The sequence below is a fragment of the Rhinoderma darwinii genome, chromosome 2 (assembly GCF_050947455.1).
Source record: "Rhinoderma darwinii isolate aRhiDar2 chromosome 2, aRhiDar2.hap1, whole genome shotgun sequence".
NCBI lineage: Eukaryota > Metazoa > Chordata > Amphibia > Anura > Rhinodermatidae > Rhinoderma > Rhinoderma darwinii.
This window is the reverse complement of record NC_134688.1, coordinates 348,422,852-348,432,641: the sequence shown is the minus strand read 5'-3', so window position 1 is coordinate 348,432,641 and position 9,790 is coordinate 348,422,852.

Below are 9,790 nucleotides of genomic sequence, written 5' to 3'. Positions count from 1 at the left end.
TTAAACCGGGTGAAAAAGATAACTATCTTTCTGATCTAATTCATGTAATGACACTTTCAGTGAAAAAAGTTATTCTATCAGAGTGGGTATCAATGCACATTCCGTCATTTCTGCAGGTTAAGAGATTATGGAAAAAAATATTATATTAACAGTGGATCGACAAAAATAAATTAAAAAGAGAGAATAATCCAGCTAGATGGAAAACAAAATGGGAGCCAATTGTTAATAGAATATTATCTAGAGCAGAGTTTAAAGAGATGTACATAAATTAAAATAAAATGAAAGGAAAGAGGATGAGTACGGACCATGGATAGGGGGGGGGGGAGTATATTTGAAATATCTCTTTTGTCAATATAAATGTATGTTTATACAAAATTCCACCCGCGAGTTGAGTTGAGTTTTTTTATATAGATGAAAAACCAAATAAAGCATTTAAAAAAAAACAAAAAACTTTCTAAATGCTGTTTAGAATACTTTGAGGGGTCAAGTTTTTAAAATGGGGTGACTTATTGGGGGTTTCCAATATATCAGTCCCTCAAAGCCACTTCACAACTGAACTGGTCCCTGAAAAAATAGCCTTTTGACATTTTCTTGAAAATGTGAGAAATTGCTGCTAAAGTTCAAAGCCTTGTAACGTCCTAGAAAAATGAAAGGATGTTCAAAAAACGATGTCAATCTAAAGTAGACATATGGGGGATGTTAATTAGAAACAATTTTGTGTGGTATAACAGCCCGTCTTACAAGCAGATACATTTGAATTTAGAAAAACTGCGAATTTTCCCAATTTTTCACTAAATTTTGGTGTTTTTCACAATTAAATACTCAATGTATCGAGCTAATTTTGTCAGTAACATAAAGTTCAATGTGTCACGAGAAAACAGTCTCAGAATCGCTTGGATAGGTAAAAGCATTGCGAAGTTATTACCACATAAAGTGAAACGTCAGATTTGAAAAATGAGGCTCTGTCAGGAAAATCAAAAGTGGCCAAAGAGGGAAGGGGTTAAAGAGCCGCCTCAGGAGAAGCCTAAGTAGGCTCATCAGACAGCCCAAGACACGGACAGTCTGTATGGAGTGGAAGCCCGCCCTTCTCCTTCACACTCCAGCAAACCAGGCCCTATTCCGAGTTTTATACCCAAGCAACAGCAGAGAAAACCCTCTCTGCTGTGCATATTCCCTGGTCGCTTAAAGCCGGACAGTTTCTGTACTGTCCATTAGCTGCACTGCTACAATATATATATATATATATATATATATATATAGGTCCTGGACATCCTATCATATATATATATATATTTATATATGAGCAGTATAGTATTGTTTGAGCCACCGTACCACAAGTGTTGTAACCAAATAAGCTGATGGGCCATTGTAATAATTTTTGTGTGTTCAGTAAAGATAATTGTCCAATGGTCATTTGGTCTGCGATTGTATTTGTTTTGATGGGGCGCTACTCGAGTAAGCCCAGTGTTACAGAACGACCATCTACGAGTAGTAGAATTTTTAATATGGCCCCATTACAATCCATGTCCATGATTGGAAGTATTTATAGTGATAGTCTAAGAGAAAATATTCTTGAGATTATTGTTTCCATATCCGCACTGAACACACAAGTCAGACCTGAGCTGTTATTTGCAGATAAATGTTGTATAAACCATACAACCATATGCATTGTATATCTTTTATTTTGACAATCTTGTGAGTCCACAAGTGAATACATTCTTTATTTAGTGTTTTACATTATGTTGAATTTAGGACATTCTCTACTAAAATATTTACCGTAACTTTGGGTGTAGTTGACAAAGTATGATAAAATTATAAATTATTACTCTCATCAGACAGTTGATTGTATATTGTCCATTTTTATAGTAAGTTTACACAGGTTGGATTTGCTGCGGAAAACAATGCAGTAAATCCGATTTAGATACTGTAAATCCACTCCAAATCGTGTTTGATTTGGTGCAGATTTTTGACCAGATTTGCCGCTGCAGAGAAGATCAGGGGGGAATAGGGGATTAAATAAAAAAGTCCATACTCACCTACTCCTGTCATCCCAGGAGGCTGGCTGTACAGAGAAGAACCCAGGGGAGCAGTGAGGCATTGCTACTAGAGCGCCAGGGGGAGAAGTCTGTTTTGTTTTTATTTTAGAGTAAAAAAAAATCCTTTTTCTTGCTTGTTATTTTTCCTGCGACGTCTCAGCTTTTCTGCAGGGAAACTCCCGACACTGATCATTTGCTGCAGATTTTTCCTTTCTCATTGAACTCAATGGAGAAATCTGAAACAAATGCGCAACCATTATGCAGCATAAATTGACATGTTGCAGATTAAAAATTCTGCACCGCAGTTCTATTTCTGCACATAAATTTTCTGCAGCATGTAGATGAGATTTGTTGAATCTCATCCACTTTGCTGCTGCTGTAATGCAGATTTTCCGCCCACAAATCCAGAAGGAAAATCTGCAGCAATTTCATTACATGTAAACAGCATAAGTAACTATTGGGTTTTAAAAACGGTCTTGAAAAATAAATCGTAACTTGCCCTTTAATTATACTTTTATAGGTAAAATTTTTTATTTTAAAGCAACTCGTCGGTAATCAAACAACGGACTGAACCATAGATGGGTGGATAAAATAAAAGAGCAGGTAAACTGCAGCAATATGCTTAAAAAAAAGAGAAGACGCAGTGAGACGCAGAACTTTCACTTTTTCATGTTTTTAATTGTATGGCTGCCTTTCTATATCATATTTTTCATTTTGGTGACTCTTACCTGTTTTTGTAGTGGTACATTCCACTGTTTGTTGGCAGAGCTGGGCTCAGTTGCTATGACAACTGTTATGCTGCAGCACTGGTCAGTTCAACTGCCACCCTACAGACCGCTTGAAGACCATTGCAAGACCAGCGCTGTGGCCCCACGAATTGTATGGAGATGATGCTGTTTCTCACTCTACCCTGTTTCTGGACTGTAAGGTGAATACAGATGCCACCCAGACACCAGCATGTCTACTAAAAGTGTTGGTACAGAGGTAAGTGCCCTCATTTCACTACTAAATATTCCAGACCCCGTCATCCAGTGTAAAAGTGGCCAAGCATGGGAAGTCACCCTCCATTAATGTCTATGGGAGAAACGGTAACAGCTGAGCATGCTCCATCCTAGGGACCAGTGGGGTCCCATTGGTCAGACTCCCACCAATCCAACACATATCAAATTAATCTCCCTTAAATGTCCTTCACAGGAAAAAAAACCTTTATAAGGTCTCATGTGATTCCCTATAGCTCATATTTTGTATGTCTTTTTTCAGAAATAAAAACAAAAACATAAAATCACCTTTTTTTTTTAAACATGTTTTTTATCACCCTCATTGCTCTTCTTTCATTTTCACATAAAAACAGAAATGTTATGGTTATAATGCCGGTCACTGACTGCTCATCTTCAATAGGGAAAGACCACCGCAGAACCGCCAGAGATAAAATTCGAAGATAATTTATAATTAGAGGGAGCAAAGTGAGTAATGATTTATACAGGATCACTGAGATTTATTAAGACTAGTGCAAGGGAAATGTGAAGCAGTTGCCCATGGCAACCAATCAAATTCCAGCTGCCATTTCTCAGTGGCCCTTTGGAAAATGAAAGCAATGATTGCTTTGGTTACTATGGACAACTGCTCCACTTTACATTGCCCAGTGAGCTTGTATAAATCTGTATTCAGTTTGCTCCCTCTTGTGATATCCTTGTGTTGCAACTTTATTTATTTTTATTAAATGTATGTTTTAGCTGTTATTTTATATTGACTTTTATTAAAAAAAGGTTCTATAATTTTTCAGATGCGGCCTTCATATATCCTCTATACTTAGAAGCTGCATCATTCACTAACACCCAAATCTGTCACTCAGCTGAAATGATGGCTCAGCTAAGAGCGGGTGTTGATCACATCTAAGTTGTCCAGCTTAGCTGTGATCAATATTATAGGGATCCTGTGTGTTAGAGACACACAGGACCCACTCTCAGCCAAACCGTCAGTTCAGCTGAGTGATGGATATGGCTGAGAGCGAACAAAGCAGCATAAGTAGCGAGACTTGAAGAAATGGATAATAGTCCCGTATATCAGAGAACCCATATAGTGGTGCTAGATAGCAGAAAGCCACCAACTTTGTAATCTCCACAAAAAGGAACAATGTTCTTGCACCTGATTGAGCCCTCTAGACCTCTGGGCCCTATTTCAGCTGCTATGGCTGTTACGGCTATAGTTACACCAATGTATGAACCTCAGCGCCATGAATCTGTGTGCAAATCATGAAATTAAGGTAGAATTAGGCCAGACAATGCTGTTAGGAAATGGCATGATATTTTTGTTTCACAGCATTTGAGCACCATGGCTGGCACTATGCATCGGCCCAGCTGGCCATTTTTTTTTTTTTTAAAGTGGCAGCAGGGCTGACACTGTTTATGGGGTTAGCAGCCACTTTTTATGTGGCAGCTGGTAGGCAATGTGGTAGACAATGTATACCATGGTAATGCAACTGGGTTACTATGGCATCTAAAACATTTATTTTTTTGTGCCCTGCTAGAGCCGAGACTTTCATTTGCTGAAGAGTAAAGTCGTAGCTGTAAGAACACTTCACAATGGTCTAGCCCTGACAAAAATGAAAAGTAAAGCGAACCACCTCAGCCGTAAGTCACTGGATTTAAAGGAGTTGTCCGTATGCATTTTTTTATACTAACGACCTATCCACAAGATTGGTTATCAGCATATGATCGGCGGGGGCCCAACACCCAGACCCCGCAACGATCAGCTGTTTTGGCTGCCTCTGGAAGTTATGCAGTGGTCCGTGCCGGAAGCAGATGGCTTCATTCACAGGATAACGGCCATGCTGCAGAACTGCAGCTCTGCTCTTATTCAAGTGAATAGGAGCAGAGCTGCAGTACTATAGCACAGCTGCAATACAGTGTACAAGCCATCTGCTTCCAACACCGGAAACTGCATAACATCCGATGCCTGGTTCGGGGTCTGGGTGTCGGACCCCCACCCATCACATACTGATAACCTATCTTGTGGATAGGTCATCAGTATGGAAAACCGTCCCATGCCCAGACAGCCCCTTTAATGTTTTTATATTTATTGTTTTACTGTGCCTTTCCATTCACATGATCAATATTATAATCATTATGATATGCCTGGTCTGCATTGTGATGATGCCCTTTATATCTCTTTATTTGGCCAGTCTATGGTATAATTGGAAATGGCCAGTCCATTTGTATATAATCTAGAAATGTAATTTAGTAAAACATCAATGGAAAAACCTTTTTATGTAAATGTACTGTAGCGTAAAACTGAAAAGTAGAAATCATTTATAACTGCGATCCTCAACTGCATGTAAGAGAGAAGAACATCAGCCAACACAAGTTCATTAAAGGATTGTCCCATCAGAGACGAGAAAGGAGGAAGGGAAATGTAATATTACATAGTGACAAGTCAAATGAATGGCTATTTATGTTATATATAGACGACTCCAGTCCTCCAGAACAGGAACCGCTTTAACATATTGTCTCTCCATTTTGGCTCATAGACTGGGGGTTCCTGAGCGTCTAATCACCTTCTATATCTTCTTCATATACATGTCTTCATAAGACAACCCCTTTAAACAACACGTCCAGTATAGAAAACCTATATGTAGACATATCAGAGGTTTTCATCACTGGGGTGTAGTCTCTGATACCACCCACCATTCCCTAGAAAGAAGATGCTTGTAGCTCATTGGTATCTCAGTAGAGTATCTATTTACAGAGGCAGAATTTTAATACATTGTATATTACTTATCACTTTAGGTGCTGACACTTTTTAACATTTATTTAGCATTAGTACAGAACCACTTCAACTAATACTGCCATTCAGTAACCAAGCAGCAGTGTCCTAGTCACTTACTAGGACTGAATTTTGTAACACCTCAACTCAGAAATCAAATAATATCACCATCCCATGCCAAAATGATACTGCTATAGAGGGCCAAAAATGGGCACTTTATAGTAAGGCCTTACATTTCTAGAGTAAAACCAACTCAAAATGCCCAAATAAAGCCACAAGGAAGTGCTGTAATACCGCCCAGCTAAATGAATTTTGTAATAATATAAATTAAAGTTACTTTGTAATATACATCGTATTGAAATTTTGCTCCATATAGCAGCTACAAAAAGACAGAATAACCTTAATCTACTTCCTTTGAGTTTTAAGTCAACAAATCCTTGTTCCCTCAATTATTCTGTGTTCGATGAAAAGTTAAAAAAAAACAACGTATCAGGATTGATTGATATTGCTACATCATGTCATGAAGATGTACTTAGTGCCGGTGTGACTGCTAGGACTGCCGCCTGTGAAGAGAATAATGCTGTATCGGCACTGGTTGGATTGACGCTGCTCCTTCCGCTATGTCTGGCATCTCTTGATCAGTATTAGTTTAGGCGGTCAGACATTATATTTGTTGGCATGTCCTAGAGATATGCCAGTAATTATGATAGGTAAACAACCATTACATGTAACAATGTAGAGGTTACACTATAATAATAATGTGGTCGTCCAACCCAATGACAATTTTTCCAAATAGCTTACATGTGTTTACAATAACAAAAGAAGTAATACTCACCTTACCAATACCCTGCCACTCCTGTTCCGACACTTTCATTGTCCCCCGCTGATATCTGTTTAGCTTTAGGCCTTATTCACACGAACGTGATAAACGTCCGTGTGTCGGCCGTTAAAACAACGGCCGTCACACGGACCTATATAATTCAATGTGGCCGTTCACACGTCAGTTGTTTAAACGGACCGTGGTAAGGGTCCATGAGAAAATAGGACATGACCTATTTTTTCACACTTCACGCATCCCTCCATAGACTCTAAGGCATTATTCACACGAGCAATGCGCATCTCGGACGTGAAAAACGACAGTTCTGCGGTGCGGGATGCGATGTCACGCATCCCCCATAGATTAGAGCCTATGGAGGGATGCGTGAAGCGTGAAAAAATAGGACATGTCCTATTTTCTCACTGACCCTTCACATGGTCTGTTGAAACAACTGACGTGTGAACGGCCACATTGAATTATATAGGTCCGTGTGACGGCCGTTGTTTCAACGGCCGACACACGGACGTTTATCACATTCATGTGAATAAGGCCTAATCTATGGGGGATGCGTGACATCACGTCCCACAGTGCAGAGCACAGATGCACCTCGGACGTCAAAAACTACGCACACAGCGCTCGTGTCATTAATGTGTTGACAAGACATGTGGCTGCTGCAGACAATCACTGACTGCAAAGGTAAACCCAGTGGTGTGGACATATCACCACTACAGCCAGTAATTGACTACAGCGGTCACATGTCGTGTCGACACATCATTGCTGAGGTCAGAAGAACAGGGAGTAGCAGGCAACCAGGGACACGCTAGCATGGGAGAAAAGGGGATCAAAAAAATTTGGATTACTGTTTTTTTTATTATTGGTAAGGTGAGTATTATTATATTTTTTCAATTTTATTGGTAAGGTGAGTGTTGCTACATTTATTTTGTTATACCTATGCAAGTTGTTTGAATTTTTTTTTTTAGCCTGTTTCAATTATGGATTAACAGAATTACTGAGTTTTGATTCTAGGCTATTGCAAATTTACTGTTTGAAAAGACTTAATAATGACAACAATTCTGTTTGAGAAATGGATGATGGTTTATTTGTATATTTATGACATATATTAGGCGACAGGTATGCTATCAGGGATCTCCCATCCTCAAAATAAGTGCGGGTCCTACAGCTATTATCCACATCCATGAGACACATACTCTGGATATGCCATAAATATCTAAGATGAGAATATCCTTTTAAAGGACGAGTGTCGCGAAAAAAATTTTTTTTATATCAATTTGCTTTTAATGTTTTATTAAAAAATGTTTTATTTATTTGTGTGTTTGTGTTTTACTTTTTTTTATTTTTTAACTTTTTCTTGTCTATGGGTGCTGCCATTTTTTTTTCCATCTCTGTATGTGTCGATTAACGACACATACAGACATGGAATACGGCACATACAGCCCCATAGTGAATGCGAACAGGGCCCGTTCCATCCACTATGCTGTACGCCGTCTGTGTGGGAGCGGCGCATGCCACACAGTCCAAATTGAAGGTTTTCGGCCGAGCGATGTCCGGCGCCATTTTCTTGTGGACCGGAAGCCGCGGCCGGACAGTAAGATTACTACTTCCGGTCGCGGCTTCCGGACTTGTGCACTTGGAGCGGAGGGAGCGGACGGACCAGAGGGAGCGGCGGCGGCAGGAGCAGGTAAGTTAGGTCTGTGTATGTAGGTGTTTTAGTGTGTGATTACTACTGTATGTAAACCTACTACACTGTGTGTTAGCTCAAAAAATGGCGACACACAGTGTAGGAGGTTTGACCGTTCAATCCCCTCCTTTCTCCTGGCACTAGCCAGGATAAAGGAGGGGGGATTCTGTGAGCTCACTAGAGCGAGTGAGTATTCTCAAATTTTGCAGCATAAAGCAATGTGGTTGCTTTACCACATGCCAATGCTTCAATTTTGGGAATTGCTCCATCTAGTGACCAGCACTGGGAAATGTTATAAATTAGAATCTAATTTATAATATTTCCTGACTCGTGAAAAAAATTAAAAAAATTAGAACAATGTTTAATCACTTATACACTAACTAGCGCTTCATGTGGTACAAGTTGGTGTGGCCTCTCAGGAAGGGCCATGAGGCAAGAGCAGGCCAGGAGGGAAGAGGAGACCCTTAGTGGAGCCAGGGAGCAGGAACAAGAGCGAGAACTTTGAGACTGTTTGTCCTTTTAAACCCCCACCCCCGTGCACATCTGTGTGACCTCACAGGCTCATGCACGTGAAAGGGAGGGAGCCTGGGCCTCATGGAATTCCATTATCTAGTAGGGGGATGGAAGGGCAGTTGGAACTTCCTGCTTCCTGGATTAGTTCATTGTTTGTTTTACATCCAGGGTGTCTGATTAGATGATACCTTTCTGGAGTGACAAATACATATATATATATATATATATATATATATATATATATATATATATATATATATCTATACTACATGTACATAGATATAAATATATAAAACAATTCCCTTTACAGATATCTTCTTTTTTCAAAATACCATGTAGCTGTCGTGGTATGGCACCATTTGCTGGTTAGGAAGTCATATGAGTTTATTTTATGTGATGGTGTTCAGTAAGTTTCTTTTAGTCTTTCAATCCAGTGAATCAACAGTTACTTGGTTTTAGTAAATTTGCGACCAGACTACTTCTGAGTACCACTGTACTATGGGAACCTTACTATTTTCTACTATTTTCTACTATTTACAATAAGTGGCACGAAACATTTGTAAAGACACCAATTGTGGAGATGAAGAGGCAAGGCTGAAGGGGAGGAGGAGGCCTTTATTTGAACATAACAATACTTGTGTTGTTATGTTCAAAAGTCTTATTAAGGGCCTGTTCACATCACCGTTCATTTCCGTTCCGGGGTTCCGTCAGAGGGTTCCGTCGGGTGAACCCCGCAACGGAAAGTGAAACGGAAGCTGTGCTGTCAGTTTCACTTTCCGTTGCGGGGTTCACCCGACGGAACCCTCCGATGGAACCCCGGCACGGAAATGAACGGTGATGTGAATAGGCCCTAACAAAGGTTTTTGATAGCTCGCTATCTTTTTGTCCAAATTCTTTAATTACCCACTATCTAAATAATATAATAGAAAAAGCATTATTTACTCACCTAATATTCCAAGAGCT